Source organism: Canis lupus, chromosome 15 (assembly GCF_048164855.1).
Source record: "Canis lupus baileyi chromosome 15, mCanLup2.hap1, whole genome shotgun sequence".
Classification (NCBI taxonomy): domain Eukaryota; kingdom Metazoa; phylum Chordata; class Mammalia; order Carnivora; family Canidae; genus Canis; species Canis lupus.
In genome coordinates this window covers 25083-42035 of record NC_132852.1, presented here as the reverse complement: position 1 = coordinate 42035, position 16953 = coordinate 25083, and the positions used below count along the sequence as shown (strand labels likewise).

Genomic DNA, 16953 nt, shown 5'->3' with positions numbered 1-16953 from the left:
TACCCTGCTCTGCTGCCCCTCCTGCCCTCACCTCTCCAGGGTGCACAATGCCTCCCCCCCTGCCGCTCACTCCCACTGGCCTCTTCTTCTGTCTCTTAAATACCCAAACCACAGAACTGGATGGGCTGCTTGCTGACTGGCGGAGTCTGGGATGCAGGATGGATGGGGGCCTGCCCTGCGTGGGGTCCACACGGCTCTGCCAGGAGCAGCGAGGCTGCGATCCTCCTACCCTCCAAGGATCAATTTACCAAGAGGAGACTGACAGAGGGCAAATGCTTCACCACCAGAGAGCACATCCCCCGGAAAGCTCCTAGAGGCCTGCCCACGGTGAACGCACAAACGTGGGTCATCTGAGTTGGAACAATCCAGTTTTCTCTAAACCTCAAAGTCACCTGGACAAATGCATGGAGGAGTAATTTTGTCTTTAACAGACAATGTATTTGAGAAATGTTTTCATTAATATTACGTTCATAAAACAAAAGAACAGAAAGTTACTCCTGGAAGGAAAGAAACGCTACACTTGTCTCTGCTTCTACTGAAAACATTCTGTGCCCCCCAACCCCCACAGTCCGACAAGCGTCCCTTTCTCTAATTCTGGGGCTGATCCCCCTCCTCAGCTCGTCAGGCTCCCTGTGATCCCCCACATCACCCTGTGTGCCTGCTCCAAGCACAGCTACAGAGCATCCCAGGAAAGGGTCAGCTCAGGACGTGACCCAGACGGAAACCCCAAGTCCCTCCACTAAGACCCACATGCCTAGAGATTTCCTGCAGAAAGTAAACTCCAACTTTAAAAATCATCCTCTCTGACAGGGACGTCGGGCCTCCAATGGCAGTCCCCTGGGAAGCCCCCGGGGCCTGAGTCTGTGCCCGCTCTCCCCACAGGGCAACCACTGAGCTCGGGGGCGAGCCTCCTAACACTGAGGGGCTGGCCCCAGACTCCCAGTCCTGCAGGGAGGGTGTTACCACAGGAAGCGTTGTCCTGATGAGGCTCCCAAAGAGAAGAATGGGCGCCGTGCAAATGTGTTATTACATGAGTCAGATCCAGAATAAGTACCGTCACCCCAGAGCACAGTGAGCCTCTCTCCTCACACACCAAGGGCAGCAGGGGAGCCTGCTGGGGGGTGGCCCAGTCCCACCTGCTCCCTCCCTCCAAGACACGACCCCCCCCCCATCCCGTGATGTCAGGGCTGCCCACCTGCCCAACACTGGCTGAAGCCACACTGTGGACCCCGGGAAGAGGAAGAAGAGGGTATCCAGATGGCACTGTCACTTTGCCCACACAGCAGTCCTGTAGCAGGGAGGCAGAAATAGAGCTGGCTAAGACTCTGCTAGGACAGAAGGAGCCCAGAGCTGGGGAGAAGAGAGTACTTCCCAGAGGAAGACTGAAAGCAGGGGAGCAGGAAGCGAGGAAGGCCCCATTACAGAAGGAGAGACAGCTCACCTGCCATGGGACCGGTGAGGGATTAGTCACACAATTGGTACCCTAACAACTTAATGTTTATCTTTTTGGCAAACAAATGTGGGTACTGGAATGACTTTGAAATCTGGATTAGACATCATTAGGGCATCCTTATGTAGCCTCTGGAGTCCATCTGTCCTAGGCTATAGGAAATTTCACGTTAAGTCCTGATGGAGTCAAATCCTGAAAAGTGAAAGCATCCAAGTTATTTCACTTGGGAATTACTGATATGTCATCATGATGTTTTAAGTATATGAGCATTTACTTTCAGTTCCAATAAATATTTTCTGAAACCCAAAAAAAAAAAAAAAAAGGACCCCCATTCAGGACAGGGCTTCATCCTTGGCTCAGAGGGGATCCACAGCGGGGTTCAGTCAGGTGACTGATGAGATCAAAGCTGCCTTTTGAAAAGGTTATTCTGGAATCAGGGTGCATGGGGCACTGGGGCAGAGGGCCAAGGGGATGAAGGGCAAGACTTGGGAGGCCACAAGGCAAGAGCAGAGGCTCATGACCATGAAGATGATGATGATTAGAAGACTAAAGACTCCTTAACCTGCAGCCCTCCAAAGTGGTGGGCATCTTCTCCTTGAACCCCACCAAATCTTAAGGTAGAGTAGGTGTGACAGATGGTCCAGACAGAAAATCAATAAGGAAACATTGGCCTGAAGTGGCACATTAGACAAGATGGGCTCAACATACATAGGACATTCATTTCAAAAGCAGAATATACCTTCTTCTCAAGTACACATGGGACATTCTCCAGGAGAGTGCATGTTAGGTGACAAAACAAGTTTCAATAAATTTAAGAAGACTGAAATCCTGTCAAGCACCTCTTCCAACCACAATGGTATGAAACTAGAAATCAATCCCCCAAAAAATGAGGAAAAACATAAATATGTGGAGATTAAACAATATCCTACTGATTAAGCAATTAGTCAAAGAAGAAATCAAAAGAAAATTTTAAAGAATACTTTGAGACAAAGGAAAATGGAAACACAACACTCCAAAACCTATGGGATGCAGGCAAATCAGCTCTGAAAAGGAAATTTGTAGCAATAAATGCTAAAAATGTTAAGAAACAAGAAAAATATCAAATGAACAATCCAACTCTATACTTGAAGAACTAGAAAATAAAGAACAAACTAAGCCCAAAGTTAGCAGAAGCACAGAATTAACAAAGATGGGGTAGGACAAATAAAGACAAAAAGACAATAGAAAACATCAATAAAATGAAGAGCCAGTTTTTTGAAAAGATGAAACTGAAAAGCCTTTCACTAGACCTACTAAGAAAAAAAGAGAGAGGACTCAAATAAAACGAGAAGTAAAAGATGAGCCATTACAACGGACACCACAGAAATACCAAGGATCACAAGAAACTAACATGAACAATCATAAGCCAATAAATTGTACAAACTAGGAAAAATGGAGAATTCTTATAAACAACCTTCAAAGACTGAATCATGAAGAAACAGAAAGTCTAAACAGACCAATTACTAGTAAGAAGACTGAATTGATAATCAAAAATCTCCCAACAAACAAATAGCCAAGGTCAGATGGCTTCATTGATGAGGTCTACCAAACACTAAAATCAGAATACCAATTCTCCTCAAACTCTTCAAGAAAAACAGAAGAACAGGAAACACTTCCAAATGCATTTTAGGAGACCAGCATTACCCTGATACTAAAATAAGACAAAGACAATACAATTAAGGAAAATCACAGGCCAACAGCCCTGATAATCAAAGATTTAAAAATCCTCAACCAAACAGTAGCAAACCAAAATGAGCACATTAAAAGGATCAAACACCATGAGCAAATGAAATTTATTCCAGGGATGCAAGGATGGCTCAACATCTGCAAACCAGCCAATGAGATGCACCACACTAAAAAAAGAGGATAAAAATCATAGGATTATGATCAATGCAGGAAAACCATTTGACAAAATTCAATATCCATTTATGATTTTTAAAAAAGCTCTCAACAAGTGGATCTAGAGGAAACTTACTTCAACATAATAAAGGCCCTACATGATAAGTCCACAATGAAAGGCTGAAAGCTTCTCCCCTAAGATGAGGAACAAGACAAAAATGTCCTCTGGCCACGTCTACTCAACATAGTACTGGAAGCCCTAGCCTCAGCAATTAGGCAAAAAAAGATATAAAAGGCATCTAATTGGTAAGAAAGAAGCAAAACCGTCATTATATGCAGACAATATGACACTATATATATAGAAAACCCTAAAGAGGGCAGCCCCGGTGGCACAGCGGTTTAGCACCGCCTGCAGCCCAGGGCGTGATCCTGGAGACCCGGGATCGAGTCCCACGTCGGGCTGCCTGCATGGAGCCTGCTTCTCCCTCTGCCTGTGTCTCTGCCTCTCTCTCTCTAGCTGCGTCTCTATGAATAAATAAGTAAAATCTTGAACAAAGCTAGAGGCTCACACTTCCTGACATCAAACTACATTGCAAAGCTATGGAAATCAGTAAGATGGTTTGGTGGTAGCACAAAGACAGACACAGGACAGAACGAAGAGCTCAGAAATAAACTCACACACGTTCACTTCACTTACAACAAAGGATGCAGACAGGACAGTGTTCTCAACGAATGGTGCTGGGAACACTAAACAGTTACGTGCAGAAGAATCAAAGTGAACCATTACATCACAACATACACAAAAATTAACCTGAAATGGATTAAAGACATTAACATAAGCTCTAAAACTATAAACACCTAGAAGAAAACAGTAAGCTCCCTGACGTCAGTCTTGGTGATGACTTTTTGAATCTGACGCCAAAAGCAAAGGCAACAACAGCAAAAAAAAAAAAAAAACAAAAACAAAAAAAAACAAGTAGGACTATTTCAAACTAAAAAGCTTCCTCAGAGCTAAAGAAACTATCAACAAAAAGGCAACGTACCAAATTGAAGAAAGTATTTGCAAATCATGTATCTCATAAAGGGTTAATATGCAAAATACATAGAGAATTCATACCACAGCAACCAAAAAACAAATTTAAAAATGGGCAGAGGATCTGAATAGATATCTTTCTGAAGAAAACATACAGGTGGCCAACAGGTACATGAAAAGGTGATCAGCATCACTGGCCATCAGGGAAAGGCAAATCTAAACCACAGTGAGAAATCACCTCCCACCTATTGAAATGGCGGGTGTCACAACAATACGGGTAACAGGTGTCGGCAAGGATGCGGAGAAAGAGGAGCCCCTCTTGCTCTGTTGGGGGGAATGCAGACTGCTGCAGCCACTGGGGGAAAACACCACGGAGGTTCCTCAAAAAACAAAAAACAAAACTACCATGATTCAACAATCCCCCTTTTTGGTATTTATCCTAAAACATGAAAACACTACCTTAAAAAGACAATCTGCACCCCCATGGTCGCTGCAGCATTATCCACGATAGCCAACGGCGGCGAACAACCTAAGGGGCCACTGATGGATCCATGGAAAAAGACAATACAGTATAATACAAGCGCAGTGGAATATTATTCTGCTGTAAAAAGAGCAATTCTGGTATTTGCAGCAACAGGAGAGACCTGACAGCGACCTGAATGTGACCGACAAACAGAGAAAGGCAAGTACCATACGATCTCATCTTACGTGGAATGAAAACGGGCTCATACGTATAAAGAACAGATTGGCGGTGCCAGGGGCCGGGGTGGCGGCCGGGCAAAGGAGGGAAGGGTGTGAGAGAGCGGAAATTCCACGGGTATGAGACACAAGTCATGGAATGTTCTGTGCAGCACGAGACTCAAGCTAACCCTGCGGGATGATAGCAGGTTCCCCTAATATCCGAAAGTGCCGTGTTCCTCGGAAACCTTTCATAGCAGAAATGGTGTAAGCCGAACAGGAATTCCCATTCATTCATGCGGGAGAATCAGCGACCCCAAGATCACTTCTCTTTGGCCTCCCTCAGGCCTCAGGATGCAACTTGCTAAGAGGAGCCCGAAACGAATGGAGCTAAAACACAGCGGAGGCTGGGGACACGCGGCAAAGCTCCGCGCCGGAGGCCGAGCGTGGCTCCCAGAGAGGAGTCGGAGGGTGCCACCCGCCCCCCGGGACTGGCGCACTGCAGAACACCCCGACGCGATTTCCACTTGGCTGCTGTTTCTGAGGAGGGCAGTCCTGTTCGGATTCCTTCCGGTTAGGGAAACCAGGGGACAGCGTAGATCTTTCACAGGAGCCACGGGGCTCGCCATGGACTTTCCGACAGCGGGGGTACGGGTACGTGAAAGCCGCTACGGGAGCAGATGTTCGATGTTCTCCCAAACAGAACATCAGCAGAGCCAGCGTGAAAGCCACTTTACTTGGCATGTCCCACACTCACTACCTCCTGCCACCAGAAACCCCTTCCCCTCGCTCAGGACAAAGCAACCACAGCTGGGGGGCCCCGATCCCTCCTCTCTCCTCTCGTGAGCCCTACCACCACCCGTCTGGTCCGCGCTGCATCCCATCTCTTACCTGAGTTTCTGTAAAAGCTCCATTAGCAACCCCCCTCGCCCATCCTCAACCCTCTGTCATTTCTTCTCAACACTACAGCCAAGATGGCCCAGTTAAACACGGCCCACGTGGTCACAGCCCTGCAATGGCTATCATCCTCTGTCACCTCCCTGAGCTCATGTCCTACCACTGTCTCCTTCTTGCTGCTCCTGGACATATCTGGTATGCTCCAGCCCCAGGGCCTTTGCACATGCTTGTCCTGCTGTTTAGGATGCTCCTGTTGCACTATCACTCAACTTCTTTAGATCTCGACTCAAGAATCACCTTCCCAGTGAAGTCCTACCTGACCCGTGTGAAGAACAAGCACTACAACCCCCTCACCTTCAGCAGCCCTGTCTCTTGATATTTGTACAGCAGTTATCGGTCTCCATGCCATCTTGGCAGAGGAGACACTGAGGCCTAAACGCATGGCTTAAGCACGGACTTGAGCCCTGGGGGAAAGGTGCCCCAGCCAGGATGCCTGAGAGCAGGCTTGCCCAGGGCCAAGCGGGTCAGCCCTCTGTATCCTGACCCCCCCCAGGAAAATGAGCCATACAAGGAATCCACCTACACATGAAACCAGACACCTGCCTCGATTACACTTCCTCTCCTTGCCTGCCATCCACACCCGAGAAAGCTGAACAGAGAGGCATCCCAGCATCCAGATCTCCGTCCGGCCAAGGTCCTGGGAAGTGCACTCCTCTCCCGCCGGCTCCAGCTACGGGGATTGCTGCCCCGCATCCTCCTGGGGGCGTGCGGAGAGGTGCACCTGTCCCCCTTTTCCGCTAAGTCATCGCAAGTCAGGCTCTGTCCGCAGATAATTCAGGAAGGAGCGTGCAGCAGTGCCAGCGGGCCGCTCACCCACCCTCCCACGGCAGGCCCACGCGGAATGAGACCTGAACTAGACCCTGGAGACCCGGCCCCGTGTGATCCTCAGAACCCACGGGCAGGAGCGGAGATTTCAGCTCCAAGGGAAACGTGGCCTGCTCCACGCAAAGGGAACTGCAGCGGCCAGCGTGCTGGCGGAACTCACAGGCCCACGCAGAGCACACCGCGTGTGTGCCTCTGAGGAGGAGGCCGCTCCCCACCACCCTGCCGAGCCGAGCTCTCCAGAACCAAACACGAAGCAACCTTCTTATCACTTGTGCAGCGAGGGGGGGGGGGGGGGTCCCCGTCCGTGGGAGGCAGCAAGCAACAGCCCTCAAGCTCCGGCCTCCGATCAACTGGCCCCGCCAGGCCCAGACCCGCTCACCCAGGGAGGGAAAAGAGCCAGCGAGTTCTTTCCGCCCGTGCATGTTCTCACGGCCTCAAAAATGCTGTCCTCGTAGCCTTGGAATCCCCTGGGCTCGTCCCACCGGCTCCACACATACCCCTTCGGGACCGACGGCTCAGCCAACGCCCTAAGCCTCCGCGCCCCTCGCCCCTCCAGCGGCTGTTCAGAAAGGCAGAACCCGGCTCGATGGCAGAGCAGCGAGGGACTGACGTGCCAGAGCCTCGGGCCAGGTGGTCCCCGACACCTGCCACGAACCTTGGCGTCAGCGTGACCACCATGCTCTCCGCGCGCGAAAGCAAGCTCACAGCACCCCGCCACTTCCCCTTCCGAGAAACAGGGCGAAAGAAGAGAAGCAAAGGCTCCCTACGCACAGCAAGCTGTGATCCACGCTGGCTCCGGGGCCTCCCCACGCGGGCAGCTACAGGAGCCACGCCAGCGAGGACGAAGGTCAATCATCATGCCTCCATCGGACTCTGCAGCCTTCCACTTGGTATTCCCATCTCAGAGCAAGTGTCCTAGTTCTTCCTTAAAAATAGTAACACCCTCGGGTAAGGGTCGGGCTCCGGCCACGGAGAATGAAGACATGACCTCAGCCCCCGAAGCAAAGCCCAGGGATCCCCACTCGCCTCACGGCGGCAGAGTTCCCCTCCCACGTGCAGCTGTCAGAGTACAGGGACGCAGACACCCTTCACCATTTCTTCTCTTCCTTTCATCACTTGCCCAGTCAAGCGGCAAGGGACTCACCGGGTGAAGCTTCCAGAGCCTAGGAGGGGCCAGCAGGGCAGCAGCCTCTCAGGAAAGCTAAAGGGGCTGATTTCCTTGGCGACCACGATGCGCTACTCCTCGAGCTCCAACACACACCCACCGCACCCCATGGCAGCTCGGAGGCTGTATTCTACTTTAAAAAGTAATTTCTAATATCACAAGGTGGTCCCTGGGAGAGAAAAATATTAACACTCAAAAAGATTTTTACAATATCTCAAAAACTCGTTTTCCCATCACTTAATTAAAATAGGAAATTAAAACCCAGAGATAGCCCCTCCCACCAGCAGGTACGATTCACTTGGGTGATTGTAAGACAACCAGGAAGGGATCCCTGAGTGGCTCAGTGGTTTAGCACTGCTTTCCGCCCCGGGTGTAACCCCAGGGTCCCGGGATCGAGTGCCACGTCAGGCTCCCTGCATGGAGCCTGCTTCTCCCTCTGCCTGGGTCTCTGCCTCTCTCTCTGTGTCTCTCATGGATAAATAAAGCAAATCTTAAAAAAAAAAAAAAAAAAAAGCCTTTCCACAGACATTCCCTTCCAGCAATTTCATAAAGAGTAAACAGAAGCTCTGTAGGATACCCTGACTCACCCAGGGTCAGGCAAGCAGTTCCTGAACTCAACCAGGGCTCCTGACCCCAAGCCCTTTGATCCACCAGCACGCCTCTATCCAGAATTCCCAAAGACTCTCCTTCTGACTTCAACACAAAAGAAACTACCGAGAAAACAGGGCACCTCAAAATATCAAGAGCATGCATTTAGTCCAACTAGAAAGCCAAGCTCAACTTTTAAAAGGTAGGAAGCCATCTTGAATAATTTTGAATTTTCCCTCTTCCCTAGTTGTCACTTGTTTAATGGAAAGACCAATGAATTAGGAAAAAGCATCTCAAACGGCATCACCAAAGTCTGTATCTGATGACAGAAAGTTACTGTACACCTGACCCCAGATGTTGGCCACCAAATCCTATCTGAGGGCCAAAGAAATGCTGCGAATTAGATTTTAAAAACAGAAACAGTAAATCTCATCTTTGCTTTCTGATACTTATTTCCTATGTAACAATGTCCAAAGTGTACTTTGTAAGCAATAAATGAACAGTGAAAAAGTTATCCCCTGCCATGTTCCACCTGCAGGGAAACTATGTAACCCTTGCACCAAACCCAGAACACCGGCAGCTACTTTTTACTCTTTGGCTCAACTAGAGAAAAGACAAAAGCCCATGAGGTTTTGGGTTAATGAGAAGTTTTACCTCCAGCAAAAGTGAGTCACGGACATGAATAGCACACTGAGCCAAATACCTCTGTTTTTTCTGATTGTTGATTCCCTGTGACGAGCGGAATCGGGTGTTTATGTTGAGAATTTAGGGTCCAGAGGGGAGCGTCCTCGGGTGGGAGTGACCCACCTCCTGACCTGTGGCCTGCACACCCGCTTCGGTTTCTGGAGCAGTGATGCTCTGGGAGAAGGGCAAACACTTGCTTGGAAGCGGTAACTGCCTTCCTCCTAAAGCAGACCCGAGACTGTCTTCACAGGAGAGAAGTCGGGCTTCCTATCAACAGCTCAGCTCGCGACCGGCCGTGTGGCTGCGCCCAGACCCCGACCTGGCGGGCCTCCCGCACAGCCGACAGCCCCTGCTCATCACCCCGGGGGGGGGCGCCGCTCGGGCCTCACCTGCACGGTCCTGGGCGCCGCTCGGGCCTGCTGCCTGCCCTGTCTGCCGCGGTGAGGACGGCCCCCCCTGCCGCTGGGGCGCTGCCCGGGGCCGTGCCCTGCGCTCCTCCTGGGGCACCAGGGACACCGGGCGGTCTGCGCCCCATCCCGCGCTCGTCGGGGCGCGCAGCCCAGAAGCCACCGGTCCCTGGGCTCCGGCGAGTTCGGGAGCCACGGCGAAGGGGCTTTGGGAGGAGCAGCTGCACTCGTCGGGGGCCCCGCGTACGCCCGCCCCGCCCCGCCCCCGCCCCACCCGGCTCCCGGCTCCCGGCTCCCGCCCGAGCCCCCCGGAGCCCCTGCGCGCCCCGCCCGCAGCCCGCACTCACCCGCCGGGACCCGCCCGCCGTCCCTCCGAGCGCCCCGCGCCCTGCCCCGCCGCCGCCGCCGCCGTCCAGGGATGCGCCCCGGCCCCGCCCACACGGCGGCCGCCCCGCCCCCGCGCGCTGATTGGCCGGGCCCGACGCCGCCACGAGCCCATTGGACCGCGCGCCTGCCCGTCCCCGGCCGCGCTCCGCCCCCACGCCCGCGCATTCCTGCGGGGCCACGTGGCCGCCCGCGGCCCCTCCGGAGCCCAACGCCCCGCCTGGCTGCGCAGGCGTGGGGGGGCCCGGGGCAGAGTCCTCCCCACGCGCGGGCCTCCCGCGGATCCTCGGGCTTGCCCGCGTGGGCTGCGCAGTGAGCAGGACCCTCCCCCCGACCCGAGGCCGGTCCCCGCGGACCCTCGGGCTTGCACGCGTGGGGGGTCGTGGGCAGGACGCCTCCCCCGCCCCACCCAGACAGGGGGACCTTCTCGCGACCTTGGGGCTGTGCACACGTGGGGGGTCGTGGGCAGGACCCCCCCCGCCCAGACAGGGGGACCTTCTCGCGACCTTGGAGCTGTGCACACGTGGGGGGTCGTGGGCAGGACCCCCCCCCCGCCCTGCCCAGACAGGGGGACCTTCTCGCGACCTTGGAGCTGTGCACACGTGCGGGTCGTGGGCAGGACCGCCCCCCCCCCCCCCCCCCGCCCCCAGACAGGGGGACCTTCTCGCGACCTTGGGGCTGTGCACACGTGCGGGTCGTGGGCAGGACCCCACCCCCCCGCCCAGACAGGGGGATCTTCTCCCGACCTTGGGGCTGTGCACGCGTGGGGGGTCGTGGGCAGGACCCTCGACACGCTGGCGGGTGGGGTCGGGGTCAGGACTTCGCGGGCTGCAGGCCACCGCCAGAGCACCGCCCCTCCCTGGTGAACCGGTCCTGCCAGCAGGGCGGTCCTGGCTCCGCTGGTCAGCTGCTCTCAGACGCGCCCAGGCTTGGCCTCTAGGAGATGCAGTGATTTCACACATTTCCCAGGCAATTTGGGGATCCAAAGAGTAGTGCTCTGGGACCGAGAGCCTCACCTGCGGGCTCACCCCGAGTGGCTGGTGCCGCCGGGCTCCCAAGCACCGTGGCCTCCGGGTCTGTTTGTGGCAAGGACGCAGCACAGGCTCAGATCCCCACCCACGTCCAGGGGACAACGCCCCTCTGTGCTGTTGGTGGGGTTAACAGGCAGTATTTATAATTTAAAAAGACGGATTTTTGTTATAATGACTCCTGAAGGGAGGAACGTGGCACAAAAGCTTTAATAACAGGAATACAAAGAAACCACCATGACACCTACAGAATGTTACCTGGTTACAGGAACAGAGGTGCTCCCAGAGCCAGCCTCCCATTCTCCCGCCCAAGCTCTGAATCACAGAAGTAATTTAAAGTCAGAATTGTCGAACTAGCTGCCAGACATCTTAGAGATCTCTGGCCCCACTCACTCGGCTTCTAGAATAAAACCAAGTAGCTGATTGTCACAATTAATTAAACATTACCTGTCCCTGAAGCTCCAATGCTCTATTTAAGTCCTGCCAGTTGTGACTGATGTAAACCACAGTCATAACGCACAAACACTACCATGGTTGGGAAGCAAGTAATAGTAGGGAAGGGAATATTTTAGCAATTTTTATTTTTAGCATTTGCTCATTGTGTGGAACAGGCTGAGCGTACTCTATCAGACCTGTGTTGCTGCTGGCTGTGAAGATACTGGCGCCTGAATCAATGACAAAGCATATTTCCTTTCGTGACTTCAATATCAGAAAAACAGGGGCACCTGGGTGGCTCAGGGCACGATCCCAGAGTTCTGAGATCTAGTCCCACATCAGGCTCCCTGTAGGGAGTCAGCTTCTCCCTCTGCCTGTGTCTCTGCCTCTCTCTCTTCTCTCTCTCTCTCTCTGTCTCTCATAAATAAATAAGTAAATAAATAAATCTTTTTTAAAAAGAAAAAATATTATGTCTCTATTCCTAGGGTTCTGAGTACCTTCCTCAACGGTCTTCTACCCAGATGATAAATGGTCATGGTGCACAAAGGTAAAAAGGCCAGCTGATATCCTTTAGTTTGCAACATAACAAGAAAATCCTGATACTTGTTTCGTTTCCAGATCAAGTAGACCAGAGTTCAGAAGGGAGTAGTACTGTGTATAAACAAGGGATGTGGAATCCATTAGGGGATCCCACTTTGGTTTCTGACACTGATCTAATCCCATGTAACTTACAGTCTCCAACCATATAAAAATGTGGCTAATAATATCCGTATCACAGAACGGAGAACTCCACAAAGAGCCAGTGTGATGTCCAGCAAAAGCAGGTACTCAGTAGTAAATCCTAATAAATATTTGGCTCTATTTGTTTTCCCAGAAGTGTGAACACAGGTTGAATCAACACTTCTAATAGATGGCTCACAAGCTTGTTTTCAAAAACTTAAGGACAATCACAAAGTGAAATAGGACATAAAAATAATGTCATGTTTCACTCAGAAATTGTGGTTTTAGACCTATGAGGACAATATAGGAGCACCATCAGAACTAGAAGTACAGATTGGAGGTTTCCGTTCCCATCTGGCAATGTTGACCCCCATAACTGAAGGCCACCAGACAGGGTAGCTGGCGGAGGGGGGGGGCGGGGCACAGACCAAGGCTGCCCCGTGCAGCCAGGGCAGGTGGAAATATGATTTAAGGCTCAACTCATGACAGTGCTTTTCACAGATACAGTGCTGTTTTCTGTGAGCCCTGATATGGGAAAGGTTGAGAATTTCCATTGTGATTCCTCCTTTGACCCTTAAAATATTTAGAAAAGTTAGGTTTAATTTTTAAACATTGAAAGACTTTTTGGGCTTCTTTCCATTATGACTGGCTCAATTCTCCTTTGCTCTAAGAATATAATCTATATAATTTCAGGCTTTGCAAATTTGTAGACTTGCTTCGTGGCCCAACATATAGTCTATTTTGGTAAATGTTCTATGAGCACTTGAAAAGAATGAATTTGCACTTACTATGTCATGTTCTATATATGCCAATTCAGGGATCCCTGGGTGGCGCAGCGGTTTAGCGCCTGCCTTTGGCCCAGGGCGCGATCCTGGAGACCCGGGATCGAATCCCACGTCGGGCTACCGGTGCATGGAGCCTGCTTCTGCCTGTGTCTCTGCCCCTCTCTCTCTCTCTCTGTGACTATCATAAAAATAAATAAAAATTAAAAATATATATATATGTCAATTCAGTCGTACTTATTACCAGTTTTGTCTACTTTTTCTAACGGATACTGAGAGGGCTGTGTTAAAAATCTTCAAACATCACTATTCTATTCAAATTATATTAGAAAATATAACCAATGTTATAAGAAAAACAAAAAGCATGAGGAGTGAGGGGGGGAAATGTGACTAATCACAGATACTAGGATTGTGTACATAAGAAATCGAAAATAATCTACAAATAATTAGAATTAAAAATGGAATTTAGAAATTTGAGATAGATCATAGCCTTAAACTATAAAGTTTCTGGAAAAAAATGTAGAAAATACCAGTTTTGGGGTAGGACACAAAATGCACTAAGAATTTAAAAGGATTGAATTGGACTTCAATGAAATGTGACATTCCTGCTTATCTTGTGATGATTAAGAAAATGAAAAGCAAGGCACACACTGAGAGTAAAGATCTGCAATACACATACTGACAAAGGACTTGCTAACAAAGAATTACTACAGATCAATGAGAAAAGATAGTGTATTTAAAAAAATACTTCACAAAAGATTTACTGATGGCCAATAAGTACAGGAAATGGTGCTCAGCAGTATAATTTTCAGGAATATTGAAATGAAAACCACAAGGAGATATCATCACACTCATACAAGAATGGCTAAAATTAGACTGACCGTAGGAAGCGTTAATGAGGATGTTGAACAGCAGGAACGATTGTACAGCCAAGGTTCTCCGGAGACAGAGAACTCAAGAGACACCTCTGCAGAAGCAGAGGCTCAGCTCACGCCTGAGCCCCAGTCAGCTGCCTCACAGCCCACCCTGGGGATTTCTGACCCCCAGCTGTCCCTGAAATCCCACCTGCAATGGGCCTCTTAACATCTCCCCTAGTGGCCCCGTTTCACCAGCTGACCCTGCCAATAGACCTACTCACAGAAACTTGTCACTAGAAGAGAGGTGAGCGGCCTACAGGGATAGAGCACTGGCTCCTGGGGGTGGGAACTTAACTGAGGTTGGCGAGTACTGTTCTGGGTAAGAGGACAGAACGGGCTTTTGAGCCAAACTCCCCAGGGCCAGGTCTCTGCTACCTCCCCGCTGGGTGACCTTGGACACGCCATGACCCTTTACTAGGCCCCATTATTCTTCTATGTAGACAGGCTTAGCTACAACCCTCAGCTCAGAATGCCCTTGGGGAGGAGATTAAATGTGGCCGTGGGCACGCACCTGCCTGGCACTCTGCCCAGAGCTGAAAATTTGAGTGTGTGCTAAAGGTGATGTCAGTGGTCAAGTGACAGCGTACATGGTGTGATGGGAGAGGAGTCAAACAGGGAGGATCACAGCCGGTGCCTCTCATCTCAAGCATCCCAGTGAAGCGAGGGTGGTCACTGGGGCAGTGCCAGGGTCTCAGATGGACAGCGGATGTGGACGCCACACTGTTGGCTCAAGGAAAGTCCCTCCGATGCCTCCAGCTGTGCTTAGACTGCTCTGAGGTCTTGGCCCACCGGGGCTCTTGTGTGCCTGGCTCTTCCATAGCAGGCTCTGAGCCAAGGGTCCTCAAGCTTCATCTGGGCCTCCCAACACCAAATACAGGGCCAGACACACATCTCGAGTTCAGGCGGTGGAACTACCACAACAATGGCCTGTCTCACGTTCTGCCCCAACCACAGCCCCACCTCCTCCCATCTCCTCCAGCAAGTTCGCCATAACCCCGGCTCCTCCTGTGCCAGCCTTGACCCTGGAAGCCCTGATCCAGGGACAGTCCCCACTGTGTTTCTGTGCCAGTCCCCCACATGCCCTCAGACCCTTGCTGATGTGCCTGGCACACGGTGGGTACAGAGGACCTACTAGGGGACGGGCCAGTTGCCGTGGGCCACCAGGGGACAGGGCGGCTGATAAGAAGAGGCTGCAGATGGCCTTGGGGCCGCCACTCCTGGGGAAGTGTGTCCCGCGCTCCCTGAGGGCAGAGCCAAAGACACGCATTGAGGTGGGGCACGGTTCATTTCCTGCTGTGATCTCATGTCCTATCAACTCATCAGCTTGTGTCTCTATAAAGTTCTACAGTAAAACAAAAGCAACTGCGTTACCCCGGACACCATTCCAGAATCAATCAGGCCTGGCTCTGGTTGGGCAGGGGGTCCTGGGTGGAGATGACTTGGGTGATGGCTTCACACGTGTGCGCAGACGTCCAACCCCACTGAGTCACGACTTTGATCACACCCCGTGTGTCGTAGGGCAGGTATACAGCCACAGAGCTGTTAGAAATGAATCAGGGAGGGACGCCTGGGCAGCTCAGTGGTTGAGCGTCTGCCTTCGGCCCAGGGCGCGACCCTGGGGTCCTGGGATCGAGTCCCACATCGGGCTCCCTGCATGGAGCCTGCTTCTCCCTCTGCCTGGGTCTCTGCCTCTGTGTGTGTGTGTGTGTGTGTGTGTGTGTGTCTCATGAATAAATTAATAAAATCTTAAAAAAAAAAAAAAAGAAAAGAAAAAGAAAAGGGAGAGAAATGAATTGGGGAAAGCAGGAGCGGCCTGGGCTGTGATGCTGCTAGAGTTCCTGACAGTCCCGCGCCGCGGCTGCCCGGGCTTCACCGGAGGCTGCCCATCCGGCCTTGATTCTCGGGGCTGTACTCCGGGGAACTCCAGTGCCCACATGTTGGGCAGAGTTGGGTTTCAGAGTCAGATATAAATTTATGACAGCCCAGCAGAGCTCTGGTCGGCAGTGTGGGGTGTGGACGAAACTGGCCTCCAGGATGGTGCAGCCACCCCATGAGCCGCAGGACGTCAAGCATCCCTGGCCCTGACCTGCTAACTGCCCCCGACGGACAACAGGACATAACTGACCAGGGCAGTGTGTCCATGGAGGCGCAACCCCGGCCCAGGATCCTGCCCGCTGAACTGGAAAGGCGTGTTGGAGCCGGAGGCGATGCAGGAGGGCAGGGAGAGGGGAACCAGCACGTGGGCACCTTAAGTGCAGAGGCCACTCTCTCCACATGCCCTCATGCCCTGGTCACTGCGTCCCCCCACCCCGCCCGCCCACGTCCCCTCGGCGGATTGGCAGGCCGAGTGGATGAGCACTGCAGTGAGGGTGGGGGAGATGAAAGCCCGGAGCCCAGTGGAGGGGGGGCCTGATGACGATCAGGGGCTCACACTGCCCCTCTGTTTCAGACAGATCACCAGAATCTGCTGGGGAGAAGGAAGCATTGTTCCAGGCGGGCAACAGGGGCTTTTTTGTTCCCAGAGCCCTCGCAACAAGGACTAAGCTGTTTTCTTGCTCTGCTGCGTGTCCAGTGGAAGGAGACGCGGAGGGGGAGAGCTGTCAGGGGAGCCAGCCGCTCCACGACCAAACAGTGGCAGCATGAGTGCAGGGGGAGGGGCAGGGTGGGCCTGGCTCCTGAGGGCCCCTGGGAGGCCTGCACGCTCCCGCAGGGACCACACAACCTCCCCCCAACCCTCTCTCCACCGTGATTCCAACCTCCACACACAGGAACGGATTTCTTATCTAGAAATCCTGAGGCTGGGGGTGACCTACCCCTGGCCCCTTCCTATCCACAAGCAGAAGGACCAGCAGTCCTCGGCTCTTATCCGGGACAGGGCGCCCCTGCTGCTGCTCAACTCCATCTTGGCAACTTTCTTCCCCAGAATTCAGGCTTCTTACACACCTTTATCTCGGTGCATCAAACAGGCCAATCCTGCTGACCCCCCACAGACCCCCACTCAAACTGGCAGACACTCACACAG

At 52.1% G+C, this 16953-nt stretch overlaps 1 protein-coding gene across 5 annotated transcripts in view; it reads right to left on the bottom strand.

The window, feature by feature from the left end:
• Window positions 1–16953, bottom strand: part of ARHGEF10 (Rho guanine nucleotide exchange factor 10) — a 99966-nt gene that overhangs the window by 78640 nt on the left and 4373 nt on the right. For 3 of the 5 annotated variants that reach the window (XM_072775768.1, XM_072775771.1, XM_072775772.1), the window contains exon 1: window positions 10013–10097. The exons of 1 other annotated variant lie outside the window; for it this stretch is intronic. The gene's annotated coding sequence lies outside the window, so the exon portion shown is untranslated. Of the gene's footprint in view, window positions 1–9647; window positions 9896–10012; window positions 10098–16953 lie in introns of those variants that run through there. One more of the 5 variants, XM_072775769.1, reaches the window with a different exon arrangement.